The following is a 19,850-nucleotide window of genomic DNA, read 5'->3' as shown; positions in this document are numbered from 1 at the left end:
TTGTGGGAATTGTTAGTACCTGTTACTGTTGGAGCTTGTGATGACAGAGTGTTTCAACAGACTAGGAGGGAAATAACATCCATAACCATGAGCTACACGGAACATTTACCCTTTCCCCTAAAACAGAACACTTGGTTATAATAACAGTCTCCTCATTTTTAAATGTTATGTTGTAGTAGGTCTCTTTCTGTTGAGGATAACTTTATGTAGTATTTTAAGCTAGGTTTGGAGGTGAGACAATAAATCATCTATATCATTTATGTAATTGGTGTGGGTGCTCTGGTTGTTACAAACACAGATAACAGTGGATGGGAGAGGAGCCCTAGGTAGAAAGCAGCTGAAAGCCCACCTGAGTCTTAGAGATCCTGTCTGAACTAGCTGAGGCATTTCCTTATGGTTTGTTTGGAGATTTTCTTCATTTGGAGAGTTTACTGTAATCCAACATATTAGCTCCTTCTCTGGGTTTAGGCTAAGAGTATTTTGAGATGTTACCTTTTTAAGACAGCTGGTCAGGAGTGGAAGTGACCAAGGTTTTCCTCTGCTAAGAAGAGGAGATAAAAGCCCTATGAGGAGATTAAAGCTTTTGAAACCCTCAGTTTGATCAGGAGATAAAGATGAATGATCTGGCACCCTCATAGTCCAATTAGAGGATTCAGTTCCCATTTCCTGAAGCTGTCTGCAGAATGTGGAGCTGGATTTCTGCTGTGTTATAATGGAGATTTTAAGTGCTGAAAATTCAAATACCTGAGTATGATTTAAAAAAGTAGGGGAAATTACAAAACGTGTTCTGGCACTCAATACCAAGAATGCCACTTGCAGTTAGTGTGCAGGTTCAGTGGGTGCTGGAGGGGTGTTGGCCAGGGAGGTGGGGGTAGAATCCCATGGCAGTTGCCTCTGCTTTGTTTGGATTCCCAAAAACACCACGGGGACAGACAGGCTCCCCTCCATATGCTCCATGTGCTTCAGCTCTGACAGGCTGGGGTAAATGTGGTGCAGGTCTGCTTTGCCCTCACTGCTCATGACAAAATGCTTTAATGTTGCCATGATAGTTCTCTGCAGCGAGGCCTGGAGGGCGTCAAGGAAGTTATAATATCTTCAGCATTTACGCTGTGCCTACGGGTAATAACTTTACTGTAATTTTCTGAAGATTCATTATCCAAAATCTTAATTCATTATAATAGCCCTTATGAAAACTGTAGAAACTAACATTTTCTTGTGCTTTCTTATTTGCACAGTGTGAGAGATTCATTGCTCTGTTTTAATTTGTTTCATGGGGTGTGTTTGAGTACATTCCATACAGTGCTGTTATTGAATTTCTGTGACTGTCATTACAGAGCCATACAACCTTTAGGAACTCATATTCTGAGCTTCCCAGTTCTGTAATCTGCTTCACATTTAAGAATTGATATAATTAGTTTCTTCAGAGTTATAATGATAGAGCCAAAAAGAGAAGACTTCCAAAGGCAAAGCAAAGCTAAATGTATCTAAGGCCAAAGAGTAGGGAAGACAAGGAAATAAAATTTTGGTGTGATTACTAAATTATTTCTGTTTTCTTGGTCTGTATTTACATGCAAGCATTTTGCTTTATAAAACATTGCTTCCACAGTTTTATTTTCTTGTCCTTTTGGGACAATTCAAGGAGCTGGGAAGTGTATGACTTGAACAACTGATAGCCCAGAGAAGCCGTGTGTGCCCCTGGATCCCTGGCAGTGTCCCAGGCCAGGTTGGACGGGGCTTGGAGCAGCGTGGGACAGTGGAAGGTGCCCCTGCCCATGATAGGGGTGGGACTGGATGGGCTTTAAAGTCCCTTCCAAACCTAATCTATCTGTGATTCTATAAAATTTTCTAGATAATTAAAAAATTCCCTGGCACCAGAGCTTGTGGATCTGCTCTTTCTTCAGAGTCCTGACAAACAGAAAAAAGAAGGACCCCTGGATCATTTGCTTTCACACTTGGTTCAGTATGTTTGAAATTGTTGCTGATCAGTATTGAAGGTGTTTCTCTGGTCTGTTCTTTCTCTTCATTCCCGTGGCCACTGCTGTCACTTCTGACCATAGCAGTGCCACTGGGGATTGAGGGCAGTGGTGCCACCAGCTCCAGCTTGAATCAGAGGCCCTGGGTGGCTTCCTGGAGCTGTGGAGCTCCTGGAACATTGTAGCCCAGTATTGCCACTCATGAGGATGTTTCCCCCACGGTCACAGGTGTGTGAACGTGAGCTGGGGATGGTGTTCTCCTGTTAGCTGACATTGTTGGCCATACATGTTTTAGTCGCACAGCACTGGACTGACACGGAACTCTCTTTTGGATTGTAAATCTTGCAGTTATAAGGATCTGGGACTCATTGTGTCACTGTTTTCCAGGAGTCTTGAACCAAGGTTTTCCTACTGGAACTTAATTCCCTGCTCCTTGCTGGCAGTGTCTGAGGGCAGCAGGAGTGTCAGCCTTGGGCTCCCTGCTGGAGCAGGACAGGCAGGGGTGGCGGGAGGAGCCCGGGCTGTGTGGCTCTGAGCGCCGCAGCCTCTGCTGCCCTTAGCCCCGGGGCTCCCTGTAGGACCTAAGCAGAAGATGAGATCACCTCCACAGCTTTTTACGACCCCTTTCAGCAGGATTTCTCTCCGCTTTTTGAATATGTAGCACAGCCTTTGTTGTTGAAGTGTGTTTTATTATTATACGTCCAAAATGCTTTATCATTAATTTTTCATAGTGCTTAGAAGTCCAGGGGCATGGCTTTGCTGTGATGGGAGAGGTTTACTTTTCTATTTTTGTATGCTAATAGCATGTGCGGGTTTTGAAAATGATTTTGAAGAAGGTGTTTAAAAGATCATATTTTTTTTGGCTTACAATTTGCCACGCTATAGATGGGGTAGTTTTTATTGTGAGTGCTATATTCACGCTGACTTGGAATGACCCTGTCACACGTGAAAACAAATCAGATTGTTGCTGTTAATGAGCTTTTCAATTTACTATTCAGTGGATCAGATAAGTGGATTTAAGAGGTAATGATCCTGCTTAGCACTCAGGCTTGTCTGTCAGATCCTAGTAGTGTGGGAAATCCCCAGGGACAAAAGCGTTGACACAGTTCTTGATGGGATAATGGGAATCAAAGCTAATGGATGATAAAAGGAGTAGTAAGAGTTACAAGGATAATTGTGGATTAAAGCACTGCTCTTTGTCAACACTGACTGCTGTTTTAGTATTTTATTTGTTAAACTCTGATGTGGGGAGAGCCTAGTTTGACAGCAGAGCACAATGAGCCGGGCTGGCTCCCGGAGCAGGCAGGGAGTCTCGGAACACACATGGGTAGCTGCTGATGCCTCTTCATTCCTTGCTATCACCTTTTTTCTTGTCATGATACCAAACACAAAAATTACTAAACATTGCTAAAATTGCAGCTGCTGTAGCATTTCAGCAGTGCGTTGTTTAGGGAGTGGATTTTTTTTTTTAATTGGAAGGTGTTATTTTTATATTTCAATATATTATTTTTGCTATGCCTAATTACTGTAAGCAATAACTTTACATTTACAGTGTAAACATAGTAATTTTTGCAACATTTAAAGATTGTATTATATGGTACTATTTTTTTTTTTCGGTTTTTTGATTGTCCTTTCACTACTGATTTTGCCACCAAAAACTACATTCATTATACAGGATAAATTAGCTTACAAATTAAGTTACCCTTGATTTTGGTACCATTTCTGGTTGGAGCTACAAGTTTACCTGACTTTAGTAAGGTGGAATTTAAAGTGTTTGGGATGTGAAAATACCGTTGTTGTTATAGTTTTTATTGTTATTAACTGCCTCAGAGGCGGAGCATTGGTAATTCGGTTTGTAAACCAAGTGCCAGGATTACGCGGTGTCGGGGAGGCCGGTGTGGGTGCTCGGGGCCTGCCGGGCTGTCAGGAAGGGAGCTGGCAGCAGATGGCACCAGGCTCTCGCCGCTGGCAGCGGCGGGCTCTCCCCGCGCCCCGCTCCGCCGTGAGCCCGGCTGGCCGGCCCGGTCCCCGAGGGCTGCGATGGCTGCAGTGACACCCCTGGGTGCTGGCCGTGCCTTTTACCCGAGGAAGCGCAGCTGGCGAGGGCGGGGAGGGGCTGGCACAGGCTTGGACAGCAGCTTTGCACTATCGTCACCTTTCTGTCTCTGAAGTTGATTTAGCATAATAAAACCACCGGAAAACTTTATGAAGATTACACAGTAAGGAAAAAATATAATTGCTGTGTCCTGTGCATTTGCAGCTGCACGTTACCCACACCTGGGTCTGACAGGCAGGGTGCTGGGAGACCAACCCTGAAATGGGTGTCCTGGACTGGAAATAAAGAGACACATACACTGCTGCAAGCTATTGGGCTGCCTAAGCCTTTGTTCTTCATTCATGGACACAAAACAATGTCTGAAGAATACCAAATTTACCAGATATTATAACCAGAAATGCAAGAACTTGTAAGCTTAAGGACAGCATTGAATCACATCCCACTGAGGACAGACTGACAAAGATGTTTTCTCCACACCTTTGTAATTTTCTGTAATAAACCAGGTTTTTGAATAGAGACTGTATTGTTCTAAGAACAACAAAGTGAGGTTAATGTGAAAATTTGCACTCCTTTGTGGGAAGAAATGTTTGTACGGGCAAGTAAGAGCCTCAGTCCCCACACCACAGGACACTATCAGAGAGCGGATAAGCCATCTCCTATGAGTGCTGCAGCCCATAAGGTCATAGGTTGGATGGACAGGTGCTTATGCCTGTGCTTTCCTCCCGCACAGTCAAACTGGAGAAGGTTTTTAGAATAACTGAAAATGTTGATCATAGGATCTATAGCATGTTGAAATGTTAATTTCCAGGTGCATGCCCAGATGTCCGAAGTCTTGGGAATAAAAGGTGACAACCATGTTCTGGAAACATTTATGACCAAAAATGTAAGTTTGTGCTTGGGTTCTATTGTGTATGTTGTTTGTTTTGTCTTTAACATGCTGTTAAGTTTGCTCTTTGCTAGAAAAATGTTTTCTGTGAATTTGAACTCTTTGGAGTAAGGGATAACCATTTTCTGAGGGACCCATATCTTACTTTCTGAAGGTACTGCATGTCTCTGAGTGAACAGTTGCAGCTCAGTATTTCCACCACAGTGCCAGTGTCCCCTCTCAAAATGGTTTATGGGGGTTAGAGCTGAGATGTCCCAGCCTCTTGTTCAATGACAAACTGGCACAAACAGCCCCCATCCCTCCCTTCTCCTTTCTGCACCCTCGAGTGTGGAATTGCCTGTAAAGTTTCATGGCAATTCAAAGTGGAGAACTGACCAAACTAAACTAATCTTCCATTGTTTTGGAAAAGTTTTCTTGGATTGCTTTTTGTTTAAGATCTTTCAAATGTTGCCATCTGAAAAGTGCATGTTCACAGAGGAGGATTCTCAGGCCACATACTGATGGAGACAAGAGGCATTATCACCACCTGCCTTCACATCTCTGGCATTTGCAGAATAACATGGTGCGTTATTTTGGCAGAGAAGTGCTGCAGTACTCTCTCTTAAGAATATTCCTGGACAATTACTCTGGATAATACACTGTTTCTCATGCCTCTGCTACAGCAGCTTTCCTTGGCTGCCAGCAAAATTACCAGGATTTTGTTTTTTATTATGTATGACCTTCATGATATTTACTAGTTTTTCCTGACACAAAAGGAATTTCATCTAAAATCATCTTTTCTCTTTAAGCAAAACAAAATGATCCCTCTGAACAACTGTGAATATACACAAAAAAAATCTGGGAGTCTCCAGGAGACAGCATGTCCCATGTGTTCTCGGAGAAAGAGAAACAGATGTCTCACCTCTTCATTTTGCAGTGAGGGAGATGCTGCTTCTGGTCATTTGCTTCCTGCCCTCTCAATCTGACTTACAGGACCTTTGAACACTCCCAGCAGACTTTGGTCTGCTGGACATAGCTCTCTGCTGGTGTCACCAGGCTGGCTGTGACCTGCTGGGACAGTATTGATCAGGACTTGTAATAATGAATACAAGGTCATTTTCTGATACAACTTAAATATCTGTGGAACACAAGGCATAAACACTTTACTTCCTCAAACCAGAAGCTGAGTCTTGTATCTTGCCTTGGGATAACAACAGTACCCATCCAACCTTGATATTTATCTGGAGCAGTCTTTGAAGACAGGTCAGTGGAGGGTGATGGATGGAAAAATCCTGATGGTGTTACTGTGGAGCTTTGGGAGGCAGCCTATGCCATGGAGTGTGATGGCTGGGCTGTGTTTGGTTGTTTAAACCTGCAGTGAACCTTGAACAGCTGAGGAAAAAGGAGGCAGAGGAGTCTTCTTTGGATACCATCAGTTTGCTTCTCTTGCTACTCGTTGCTACCATTGAGAGGAATTCTCTCTTATGTTTGCCAGATGAAGGAATAGCATCATTTAACAAGTTGTATGAGCAATCCTACATATGTTTTGATTAGATAGGGTTGTGTTTGCACAATTAATGTAAATTAAGTTTTAAAAATTTAGTTTCTTCATGTTGAAGTGTTTAATGTTAATGGGTTTTAGTGTTACATGGAAGATTTTAAAAGAAAACAAGATACATAAAAAGCAAAAATCAGTGCTGCTTTTTAGATTACACACTGTAGTTTTATTTTCTCTTTCCTTGTGGCCTACTGTGTTTTCATAAAGCTATGAGTTGTTAATTGATTAGATTGAAGATCATATTTAACAGAATGGATGCTACCACCTGACATGGACACTTCACTGAGTGGCTGTAAGAAGTAGCTGTGAATCCTGGACAAACACAGCTGTGTTTGTGACAATTAGGGTCTTCTTCCCAGTGGTAGCATGCCAGGTGGGAATTCTGGGTGTGAAATCATAGCATATTGATCTATATAATCCAAACCTGATGGTCTGATGGGGCAATCCAGTCTGGCAGTGTTCCTGGTGCTCTGTTACTGGGAATATTCTTAGCACATTTGTAGCAGCAGCAGGCAGGATCCCTGACTGTGAGCCCATTCACCTGTTCCTCCTGTGGATGTAGTGAATGTTTTAACCACAGGTATTTTAGAAAGCCACTTGTCTACTTTTCTGTCTTACCCTACAGATCCAGTTTTTCTTTAAGTAGGTGCCCACCTGCCTGTGTTCTTCCCTGCAGAGGTAAGGAAGTGCTGAGTTTTAGTTCCACCTGATGCTTGAGCCTGTCCTGGGCATTTGGCTGGAAGTGTCCTGTCTTTATTTTGGCTGCAATCACCATTTATTTTCTTCCCATACCCTTTGTGAACCTCTTCTGGATTTTTTTCAGTTATTATCAAAATCACATGGAAATTATTTATCATGAGGTGGATTTACAAAATGGTTTCCCAAGTATTTTGTATTTTTGGTCATGATAAAATAAGTGAAACATGAATAAGAGGTGCATGTCCCAACATTGCTGTGGGATGTCACTGTGGTGAATGCACATATGTGTCAATAGAGGGATTTTCCATGTTACAACTTTTCAGTGTGGATCTCTGAATATTTTTTGGAACACTCACACTAAATGGCTCCTTGAATCACAGCAAACAAAAATTCAGTAGTTTCACTCATGATAGAACGTGCAGTTTTTAACTATTCACCTTTGTCCAGCTCTAATGAAAAGTATATATCCCACTGCTGTCTGAGACACCGAGAGCTTTCAGGGTAAGTGATAATAATCTGTCAGAAATAATTAAAACCTGACTGTACAGAGCTTCCTTGCCAACAAATTGCTATCTGTGTTTTTACTGAAACTTCAGCACTATGTAAGGAACAGATTTTCAGTGTCTTTTCAAGGGTTTTGGAGGTCCATTTTTTTCCCCACTGCAATGGGAATTGGATAGCACGTCCTTAAGCAACTTTGAAAGTTTTGTTTAAAATGCAGGATTTTTTCCCATCTTCTCTGTAATGCAACTACACTTGTAATATCCTTAATTTGTGACCAAGACTGTTCATAAATTTATGTTCCAAATTCATATAATTCTTAGATAAGCTTAAAGGGTGTTCACTCTTTCTTTTAATTATGTAACAGGCAAAGAAAACCCCAAAACAACCATCTCAGCCAAATTTGGTGCTTTATGGCAGTCATCACCTCTTCTGGCTGGTAGCAGCTTAACTCTTGCAACTGCTTCCTTGGCATATTCCCAGCTCCCCTGTGCATGGGAGGTTCAGCAACCCATGTGTGAGCAGAAATTCTTGTGTTCCTGGAATTCCTCTGCACTGTGATGGTGAACCTGCCATTACCTTTGAGAAAAGGGGTTCAGGGCTTCCTGGGAAGAGGATAACTCATCTGAAACTTCGTGGTGTTTCCTTTGACTCTGTTACTTTTAGATAATTTTTTAATAAGTAAATGACTTGAATGACAAATGGCCCTTGGATCTAAGAGCTGTCTTGCCATGACTCTCTGAGATCTGTAAATTTTTCTGCTCTTTTATTCCTTGCTTGTCTTCCTTACATTCTGGAAAACTGCTTTTTGTATTACGCAGTTGATCTCTAGATCTTTAGAAGTTTTCTCACATACTTGTAAAGTTTTGCAAATGTTTCTTACAAAAACATGTTTTATGTGTGTTTCATCGTACCTGACACTGGCAAGGCCAAAACAGAAATGGGAATTTCTATGATTGCCTGTGTTCACTCAAGAGTGCTTTCCAGCTTTTATAGTATTGCTCCATCTTTCAGCATCCAAATACAACCCTGAACCAAAAGAACAGATGCAGACAAAAGTTCTCTGTTTGTTGGATGAAGAGACTTCCTTACACAGTTGTAATTTTCTCTTCAAGCTGTCACCATGGCTTCTTGTTTTTCTTGAAATGTCTTGTAACTGAAGGATAGAGATACTGCTCTTTTGCAAAACAGCCTTTTTGTGATTTTGATATAGGTGTCAAATCTGGGTAGTTCAAATTCCTTTCTATTGCTTTGTACAGTTTATACTTGTTAAGGATTTAGTGCAACTATAAACATCTTCAGAACTCTCCATAGTAGGGATAAACTGTGAATTATAGACTTGTTTGAATGGGCTATTTCTTTAAGACAATCTGAACCCATATAGCTCTTCATAGAGATTTTATAAAGTAAATCAATGTCTGTCCATAAATTTAAATTGAGGAATTGCTTTGGTAATTGCATTGTTATGTGTCTTTTCCTGAGCAAATAATACTAAACATTTAGATGCTTGAAACAGTGTTGAGAGTACAACTTCCTGAAAAAATAGTTTTTGTGTTGTATATATTCCCTAGCCTGTGAATGTGTAAAATCAATAATCAGTGCTGATTTTAAGGCATTTTACATCTCTTCTTCAGGTTCTCTTCTCTCAAAACTGAAATCCTACTGCATCACAGTGTAAATAGCTGTGCTGATGATATCTCTTACTTCAGTCTGTCATCAATGGATGTGACAGCTGAAAGTGAGAATCATTGTGCACATTCCACAGCCAGGGAAACTGAGCAGACAAAGCTGGGCTGGCTCATTTCACTGACATGCTGGGGCACACCCAGCTCCCAGGGCAGTGGGCACAGCACCACCCTGGCAGAGTTCAAGGGTGTTTGGACAATGCTCTCAGTCACATGATGTGACTTTTGGGAATGTTCTGTGCAGGGCTGAGAGTTGGACTCAGTGATCCCTGTGGTCCCTTCCAACTCAGCTGATCCTGTGATTCTGTGGGTTTGATGTCATGGTCAGGAATAGGTGCCAGGGCTCCCAAGTCAGGAAATCACAGGGCCTTTTTTTTTTAATTTTGAACAGGCTGGTATCCAAATGCAGGTTGTTAGATAATGGACAAGGCTCTGCTCACTGGTGCCAAAAATAGGACAAGAGGCAATAGGCACAAACTGAGTCCCAGGAATTCCACCTGCCCAGGAGGCAGAACTTTGCTGTGCAGTGCCCAGCCCTGAGCAGATGGGGCAGAGGCTGTGGAGTGTCCCTGCCTGGGGACACTGCAGAGCTGTGAGCACACCCTGCTGTGCCCTGAGCTCTGGGCTGGCCCTGCTGGAGCAGGGAGGTGGCACCAGGTGAGCCCTGTGGCCCCTCAGCCTGACCCAGCCTGGGATTCAGTAATCTCTCTTGAAAAATCACATTCCTACACTTCACTAGCAACAGTTTACTACTTTCATCCCAAGGCCAAGGCCACCTCTTCACCTCCTGTTGGGTGGGGCAGGTGAGCACAGGAGGTTCCCTCCCAGGGCTCTGCACTGACTCACACAGCACCTCAGCTCTACAGGATCCTGCTCTGCCCCACCTTACCCTGCAGAAGGCAGTGGAGCTGCAGGGTTTCCTGAAAGGCTCTTGACACGTCTTGTCATTGCCTGATTCGGGGTTCCTCAGTGTGTCACTGATGAAACAGCCATGACTTTTCCTGTAGATTTTCATCTGGGTTCAGATATTTTTGTGAAATTCTTACACAATCATGGATGCTAACTTGCTCTCTTTTGGAACCTTTTGTAGCTTATCCTAATTAATATTCACTTACCATAAGTTGCAGAAGAATGTTTGTTCCTGGAGTGTTCAGTCAGTCAAGCAAGAAGATAGAAAAAACCACAACCCCTGGTAGCAGTGTTTGATGACACAATATTTAAAGGTATATGACAGATAATAAACCACCAGGGCTCACAAAAGCAACTTTTCAGTAATTTTCTAGAGGGGGTTGTTACACAAACAGAGGGGAAGGCACCTGGAATATGACAATTGGTATCATTTTATTTCTCCTTAGAACTCTAATACTGTAGGAATAATTTTAATATATTTCCTTGGATTGAAAGATGAGTGTGGGTTTTCACATTCCATAAGTGAATTTTGTTTAATGAAAACCATACAAGGTGTACTTCTATATGCTGACTTGAAATACCATTAAGCAGCTAACTTGATATTTTAAATATGCATGTGTTTATTTTCTCATGACATCACAGAAATCAGACTGGAAAGGACTTGAAACATTGCTAAGGAATTCAACAAAACCAGAATGAGAGACATTTATTTCATTAACAAGATTTACAAAGGAACTAATGAGCTCTCTCCTCCTTTTTACTGGATACTTATTGCTTCAGTAGGATTCGGAACACTTTCAGAATCCTCATGAAATGTAGCACAGGGCCCCTGACTGCGAGTGCTTACCCTGTTATTCCTGTCTTTCCTGACAGAATCACCTCACATTGCTGCTAAAGCCAGCAAGCATTCAGCATTTCCTGTTGTATTCTGGAGGCTTGAAAAGGAATGTATTCACATGGGAGCTCTCCAGAAATAGGGTCAAGATATACTGTTGGTGCAAATAACACTTTCCAAGGCTGCAAAGGTGGGATAGCTTTCGGATTACTCACATTATATTTGCAATAAATGAGTTTCTGCTCGTGAAATAAATGTAATAATATCAAGACCTAGAAAGGATGAAAAAGTAGATGTTTAATACCCTAAGTTCTCTTGAAGATTGGCATTGTGATGAAGCTGTGGGGTTTTTCTTTGCAGAAACTGAGTAACTGTCTCAAGAGCAGTTTCAGACTCCTCTGCGTGCTCAGGATGTCCAGCAGCACTGTTCTCTTCTTTTAAATGAAATAAACTTCTCTATCAGCAGTGTAAAGTGGTGAAAGATGAGCAAAAAGAGAGATCAGCTGAAGAAACAAATACCCCAAATGGGTTCCATTAGAATGATTCCAAGAGGAACTCTGAGAATGGTGGCTGTGCTGCTTGGAGGGGTGGGGTTGTGCCCAGGCAGCTTCAATGCTGCTTCACTTCACCCTGAGCTTGTATTAGTTAAGTTTAAAATTGTGTTCCCTGGCAAACCATAAAAGATTTCAAAAGTATTAGACACCCACTTTTGTGCTGGAATTTAATATGCAACTTTTTATTGGAAAATAATCGTCCTTGTCTGGCGAAATCCACCATGCAATATTTCTGTTAGTAGGCATAATGCAATAAAGACAGGGAGGGCTATTTATCACTACAAATTTTGAGGATTTCAGGATTCTTTTTATTATTTTAATATATTTCTTTGGTATTAAATCAGAAAAATGATAAATTACACCTGTCGAGGCTGTTTTTCCTTTTTCCGAGAAAATGATGTACAACCTAATTTCACTGGTCATTTTGGCTTTTAAAGATATGTATTTTTTCCTATTAAAAACTCTACCAATAGGGGTTTTTTTAAATAACAATACTGAAGTACTTTTTATTTCAAACATATGAAGTAGTTCATAACTACTTCCTGGCATTGCAAACTTTGGCCTTTTCCCATTATATCTAGGTTTTTTTTAAAGGCTTTAAGTAGATATTACTTTGAAAGAAATAGTGTATTGTTAAGATGCTAGATCCAGTGGATCAATTTGCAGTATTTGAAATAGATTAAATTGTGTCACTTCTGAAAGGTTAAAGTAATAATTTATTTCATTTCAGTACTTTCCTGTACACCAATCAGCTTTTACACAGTCTCAGAAGTTGATATTTTTCTTTTTTTTATGTGTATTACAATATTTTTCTAAAGGATAATGTAGAATTAAAAGCAAACCATCATTTCAGCAACTGCACTACATCACCAGAAAAAAAAAAAAAAGAAAAAGCATAAGAATGTATCAACAAAGGCAACAAATTATTTGGGCTGGTATCAGGGTTTCCATTACTTTCACAATTATTCCAGGTTTGCGTATTTCGAAATATATTAGTCCAATTTGATTTCAAAGCTCAGTTATTTGAATTATAAATCATTATGTCCCTCCTAGCTGATCAGTTGTGAAATATCTTTGAATTCATTTACATAATGGAATATGTTAGTCATTCCTTTATGTTTGTGAAGCCAAGTGCTCTCTCATACATGTTTAGTTCTTTCTGGTAATTAACTTTTCCACTCTATGTTTTTGTAGCAAATAGCTGCAGTTTTATTTTTATTTTGTATGGTAACATGGGGTAAAATAATTTTAGTCTCTCAAACATTCTCAGTCCCTGTGTTTGTTTACCTCATGATTAAAGACTGTGCCCTATAACTGGGGGGAACCAACTATGAAGTTTTGCAAAATAAAACCAGGTAATTCCATGTTGGACGTTATAGATTGACAGAGAAACAATCCTTAAAACAAAATCAGGAGATTTTCCAATAGCTGGCAGCTATAAAACATATTCTTACAATGTTACCTGTTTCAGAAAGAGTTTAATCTACTTAAAATTAAAAGGAAAATTATTTATTCTTACAAAAGTTAGCAAAGTCTTTGGTCAGTGATGTGCAGGGATGGCACAGTGAAAGCTCTCAGGAAACCCCAGTGACAGCAGTGAGTGTGCTGGGTGTTTGTGAGTGTCTGTGAGCTCAGGATGTTCTGGGACACAGTGCCAAAGACCTTGCTGAAGTCAAAGTGATGAACATCCACGGCTCTGTTTCAGCTTTGGTGAAGTCTTTGATGTGGCTTAGTATGGACGTGATGTATTTTTATCTCTTGTAACTGAAACAACTGAGATAAAAGTAATTTGGTTCATGTGTCTCTTTTGTGATTAGAATATATGCCATGAAACATAATTGCTTTAATGAACAACAGATTACAGTTTTTAATGATCTAAGGAATATCTGTATTGCATGTATTTCTAGATAAAATTCAGATTGGGTTTGCCCAAAATCCATCAGACCCTTTGCTGCCAGCAGCACAAAGTCCCTCTCCCTCTGGGGTTTGATGCAGCTCAGGGATTTGGGCAGACCCTTCAGCAGGTTAAGAAAGTCCTTGAGCACAGATTGTACTTTGAAGGCTCTGTAACTGAGCTGACCAGTGAGCAGCAGTAAGTTATTGAATGTATCTCCTTTGCTTTTAGAAAAGTCTGGAAAGCCCTGTATTAGATCAGAGCAGTTCAGGTTACAAAGCTGAGTATTTGGGACTGAGGAAATGGCAGGGCTTGGATTGCCACTGCAGCTGTAAATATTGACATGACTATAGAGCAGTTTTAATTGCAGGATCCCAATTACTTCTCTGAGAGGATATTTAACTCTTTCAGTTCAGAAGATGTGTCATCCTCGCTTCAAGATAAGCTACTACTCACTATGATCTTTTTCCAGGGTGTTGTCTGAATTTGTAAGTCATTGTGACTTCTCTTCAGGCATTTCTTTTAGGCCTTTTCTGTCATTTTTACTGTTGCTCTGGGGTAAGTGATCTGGTCTTTGCAGTATCCGTAAAGGTAAGGGGCTGGAATTAGGTCTGTGTTACAGATGGGTGTGTGAAGTGTGGAAACTGACCTGTAAAGCTCACACTAGCTCTGCACAACCAGTTTAACATGCAAAAGTCTCCTCCTAACTCCACTTGTTACTTAGCTTTCCAGAGTTTGCCCATGAAGACAGAAGGGAGAGAAGCCCTATATCCAAGAGCCCTTTGAAGAATGTAAATTAAATTACTACTCTGAATTAGTGTTGAGGGGAATGAACATGGGAGAAGCCTGCTACCCTCATTCGGGCCTAAAGATGAGTAGGTGAGGGCTGATCCTCGTGCAGATTGCCATTTCTAAAGAGTTGTCCACAGTTACTTGTTCGGGATCACAACAAAACAAAATCAATCCAGACTTGCAGGATACCTTTCAGCTGTTGATCTCCTTCCCTTCTCACAGCATCTTGTGTCTCCTAAACTCACATATTCTGAAATAAGTGAGGCAGTGTCACACATAATCCCAACACAGCCCAGGTTCTTTTCCAGGGCAGCTTCATTCTTTATCCCAAATAGGTAGAGGCAGGAAAAACAGTACATGAACATAAAAGATTACCGTTTAAATATCATAAACTACACATGTGAAATAATCTATTTTATTTTATTATTGTAGTTATAAATTTACCATTTTCTAACTGTTGAATCTTGTTTTCTTATGTGAATATTCTTGTAGGGCAGCAAACAAATGCTGCAGGTTAACAGAGGAAATACCGGAAGGAGAAAGGTGTGAAATGTGAGCGTGAGCCAGTCTTAGACACAAGTAGTTTGAAATCAATGATTTGTGATCTCTGTAGCCCAGTAGAAATGTATCCTAGCTCAGATTTTTGTTCCTGTAGGTCCCATGAAGTTCCCACAATATGAGATTTCTCTGTGAAAGCCTCAGAGCCTGACCCTTCTGAACACGTGCAAAGATGAGGTCTTTGCTGGTTTGTTCTGGTTTCTTTTCCTGTAGATGAAGATGATGATGAGTTTGAGAATTTCCTGCTCCCCCTCACAGTTTGATTTAAGGTATCACTCAGATACTCAACAGTAGTTTTGAACAAGATGAAACAAAGGTGGGTTTATTTCTATTCTAGGGGAAGAAACAATGTGTGGGAAGAGCTGATAGTGGGGCAAGCATTCAGCAGCAAGCTTGGCACCTCTGCTGCCAGTCTCCCTGGACACCTGTGCATCTGTATGTGGGTGCCTATACCTGAATACATCTGTTTAATTGGCAATATAGACAGCAAATGTACAAAGGCTGTGAATACTATCCTAGATAAACTTTGTACAAAGATTTTCAAAGGCATTGGGATTTCTCCAGTGTTTTGCAGATCAGGGGACCCCATTTAAGACTCATTTATAATCAAAGAGACAGATTTTTCTTCAACGATAGCTTACCTGTTCTATATTCCCCTTTTCCATGCAAGTATCCTCTTTGTGTATATTAACATATTTATTTGGGGGTATGAGAAGACATGTAACACACTTGATAAAACACTGCTGGTTTAAAGTATTTTTTTTTCCAAACAAGAATTTATTATATAAATCAAGACTTTATTAAATGGCTGGGCATATATGTATAAATTGGAACGGGTCTTGAAGTATTGCACCCTTAAACTGAACAAAGTGATTAGGATAACTGATAGCTAAATAAGGTTTTTATGTGCCTGTGGGAGCCATATTAGGATTGATTTGACAAGGCAGTTCAGCTGTGGCAACAGTCATAATATCTAACACAACATTATGTTTTATTAGTAAAATCCTTAAGTGTAGCAAGCTGTTTGTGTCAAAACAACAGTATATTTTAGGGAAGAAAAAGACTTACTGGATACAAGGTGCATCATCAGGAATGATAATATATTGGAACACTCTTGCATTAAAGAGACCTTTTGCCATCACTGAATCAATAGTTAACTGCACACTGGAGTGCACACTTCAGCTAAACAGGGTCATTTTGAAGAAATCCTAACAGTAATTTTTAATTTGCTATTTTAAAATATGGTGGCAACTCTAATACTGCTTCATAATATTTATCTGCTTTTTTCACAAGGAAATAAACAGTTGTGCTGGAAGTATTTGGTAAATAATCGGCTGCAGTATGTGGCTGAGAGTACTAGAAGATGTGCAGTTCATAGTCATTGCTTGAATTAGGACAATATTTTTTTTTATTGTACTGAAGGTTATTTAAACAATTACTTAATTCTGGTTTTCTCTTTGTTGTTGCTTTATGTATTTAATTGTAATCACTTTTCATGTATAAAATAAATTCAGTTCACCTGTCCTGTATTTACCTCTCCTATGTTCAAGTTATAAATCCTAAAAATTAGAACAAGGAGGTCATTTGGTGGCATAACCATTTCTATAGGAAACTGGATTCCTTTTGTGTGAGGATTCAATTTATTAAAATAATTTTGCCATTGTCCTGTCTGGATTGCTTGAAACTGCCTTAGTAGAGAAATTTTAATGGAGTGCCAGTGATATATTCCTAAACTAGCAAGTTCTTAACGACCCTGGAAAGTGACTGCTTGATTACACTTTAACGGTATTTGCAAATAAAATCACAAGTAATTAAGGGGAAATCTCCAGGCTTTTGAGCAAGTTTGATGCATGATAACTGCCTGATTCAGCTTCATCTAGAGTAATGCTGTGTAGACAAGAGCTACTGAGATCAATAGCAACATAATGATAGTGGCAGAATTAAGTGAGTAACCTGAGAACTGTGTCTTCACAATGCATGCAGCTGCCACCAGCCAGGGCCACACAGTGCACTCCTGCTTCCGTCCTAAATGTTCATCAAAAGACGCCCTGCAGGAAAATGGAGTTAGATGCTCTTTATTGCTGATCGTGTCTCTTGCCACATTTATCAGGGAAATTGGATTAGCAGTTGGCAGCTGCAGGTAGACAAGGTTCTGCAGTGATTAAATATGCAGCTTGGCTGCATTTGTTGTGACAGACCTTTAGTAAATTCTACTGTAAGCACCATCTGTCTAATTTGTATAAAGAAAACTTGGTGCTTTAAGCTACTGATAAAGAACTAAATGCTTTATCATAAACAAAACTTTTGCTCTAAATTATCTTAAACACAATTTATTAGGTTAAAGCTATTTTTTCTATCATAATAAATAAATAATACATGCAAAAGTGCTTTCAGGTACTTCATTTTGCAAGTACTGAAAACAAAAACAGTTCAGTTCTTCAATAAAATGTTTGATATTGCAATCCACAGGGAGATGACACTGTTAAAATATCACTATGAAAATGGTCCAGGACTGCCAAATTCATTTAATTTGTGGGCTTTACTAGGACTTTCTAACTGGCTAGGATTTTTTTTTAGGTTTTTAGTATTTCTGCAATACACCACTGAAAAACAGTTGTAACAAGAGAGATCTTTCCGTTAAATATACATTTGTAATCATTATATCTGCATACTAAGCATATGGTTAGGTTTCTTTTCCAGGGATATCAAATGTAATTGAAGATGGCTGAAGTCATTATGTGTGTTGCTTTCCTTTTTTCTTTTTCCTTTTTTTTTTTTGTTTTGTTTTGTTTTGCTACTTTCTTCTTCATGTTTTTCTATTAATAGGAAAAATTTCCAGTATTAAAACAGTGTCTAATTTTCTCCTAAGAATGTCAAGATTTCTCCTGACAATGTGGGTAAGGTATCTAGTGCCTGGGCAGTTAAAATCTCAGTAGTACTTTGTTTATAGTTGTGACATCATCAGATTTGCTACAAATGCATGGAAAAGGGATCTGAAGAAAAAGCAGTTAAATAGCAACATGCTATCTTTAGCTGGTTTGTAGAAACTCCATGCTGTTAAATTATTTAAAATCGTTGATTTTCAGCTTGCACACATTAAAAGTTTTCACACTAAGTGCCAAATGTTGCAAACAGCACTTTAACAGAATGATTTTGCTTTGATCCCTGTAGCAGTTCCTGAATAATTTATCACAGGTTATTGCCTTAATTCTGGAGAGGGATAGAGCAATAAAGGCAGATGAAAACACTCCAGTTGAAACACCTTGGGGCCTGCTCATTCCTCTGACACGGCTCTTTTGTTGGAACTATTTAGAGGTTATTAAGATGTGTCTCCAGAATTAAGAGTATGCTGTAAGGATGAAGACAGCCATCTTAATTCTAAAGACAAAGCACAATGACCCTTCACCTTTTTTTTCCTTTGTTGTTATTATATAGTAGAATTATGAGGGTAATATTATAGCTGCACCCAGTAGTGCCACTATAGTTAAGGGTCTGTCAGACTTTCCATTATCAGCCCTGTTTTGGGGGTGGTGGGTGTGAACAGACTCGTGTGTTTTAGATGGCCTCAGTCATACACTTGGCACATGTTGGCAAGTCAGAGGGGCTTTTCTGGGAATATTTACATCTCCAGCTCCTTTCTTTTTTTTCTCTTGAAAAAAAAATCATTGAAAAATGGGCTTCAGGACTCTGAAACCAAATACCTGAGTTTATTTTTAAAATGGCTTTGTTATAATTAAATCTTAAGGAAACCTGTCACTGACATTCAGGGAAGGATATTCTGAAACTGAAATCTGCACAAAATTGCCTCATTAGTGAGAAGAGGACTATATAAACCCCCAAAATGCTGACAAGCTCATTTTGCTGTGTTTCCTGTACTTGCTGTTCTTTCCTCCTCCTCTCACTCTTTGGCCACTGCTGGTGGTGCCATTTGCTGTCCTGCTGCCCCAGGAAGGGCTGGGATGCAGCTGGGAAAGAAGCAGCAGCCTCAGGTATTCCTGCCATCACTGTGAAGTTTGCAGGGCACTCCGGATCCCACGGGATGGCACACAAAATGCAGATGTAAAAGTATGTAATCTTGTTTGTCATTAATACATTTTATGCACATAAGTGCTATTTGATTACTTACAGTGGACTAAAACTAGATTCTCTTGGGATTCTAGGAGATTGGGGGGTAGCTTCTTACTGAATGTGATGTAAGCAAATATGTAATCTAGGGTGATTTTTGCTCCTATTAGAGTTTAAGGTATTTCGTACCAGTGACTTAAATGTATCAGGATTCATCTTGGGATTCTGGAGGCTATTCTGTGGGCTGTTCATCTGGTGCTGGCTGTGGCAGTGTGATCTTACACAGCTGAGTTCTGATGGATCCTGTCTGAATCACTGCTTTGCTGGGATTTTACAGAACAAGAATATTAAATCTAAATCTTAGATCTTGCAGATTGAGGTCATTTATTAAGAAGTGTGGTTATGGGCTTTTTAATAAAAATATCTCAATTTAATAGTAGAAAACAAAAAAATGTGGTTTATGTAGTAGTTGTTGTTCTTTCACTGGAATTCGCGGCGTCTGAAGCTGCCTGGTGTTTGTGTAGGTTCCCAGAAACCTGTGACTGCAGTTCAAAGAAAGTTGGGCATCTACTTTTATTTATAGTTTTTAAAGTCTCACAGCCAAACTGTTTCTTAAATAGATTTGCAAAAGAGCATTTTTTAAAACTATTTTTTGTGGAGACAGAATAAACCTGGTGGTGGCCTGTGGGTTGGGCTGTCCTATTCCAGCGCACGTCCCACAAAGCCACACAAGGGGAGCTCTTTGTCCCCAGCAGTGCCCAAACAAAAGCAAGTTCCTGTCTTGCCAGGGGCCATGGTGACTCGCCTTCTCCCTTGCCCCAGCCTTGCTTTGTGCAGCCTCTCCTTTTTTGTGGCTGGCATGGGCAAGGGAACCAAAATCAGAGTGGATTATTTCCACTTGCTGCA

The 19,850-nt window shown here is 40.1% G+C and overlaps 1 long non-coding RNA gene across 2 annotated transcripts in view; it reads left to right on the top strand.

The window, feature by feature from the left end:
• LOC135280416 (uncharacterized) overlaps nt 1-19,850 on the top strand; it is a 99,448-nt gene that overhangs the window by 39,826 nt on the left and 39,772 nt on the right. Inside the window, exon 3 of one of the 2 annotated variants that reach the window (XR_010347367.1) lies at nt 4,838-4,912. The exons of the other annotated variant lie outside the window; for it this stretch is intronic. This is a non-coding gene — a long non-coding RNA (uncharacterized LOC135280416). The remainder of the gene's footprint in view (nt 1-4,837; nt 4,913-19,850) is intronic. 2 annotated transcript variants of the gene reach the window in all.

Source organism: Passer domesticus, chromosome 13 (assembly GCF_036417665.1).
Source record: "Passer domesticus isolate bPasDom1 chromosome 13, bPasDom1.hap1, whole genome shotgun sequence".
Classification (NCBI taxonomy): Eukaryota; Metazoa; Chordata; class Aves; order Passeriformes; family Passeridae; genus Passer; species Passer domesticus.
The sequence above is the reverse complement of the archived record's forward strand: the minus strand, read 5'-3'. Positions and strand labels throughout refer to the sequence as shown.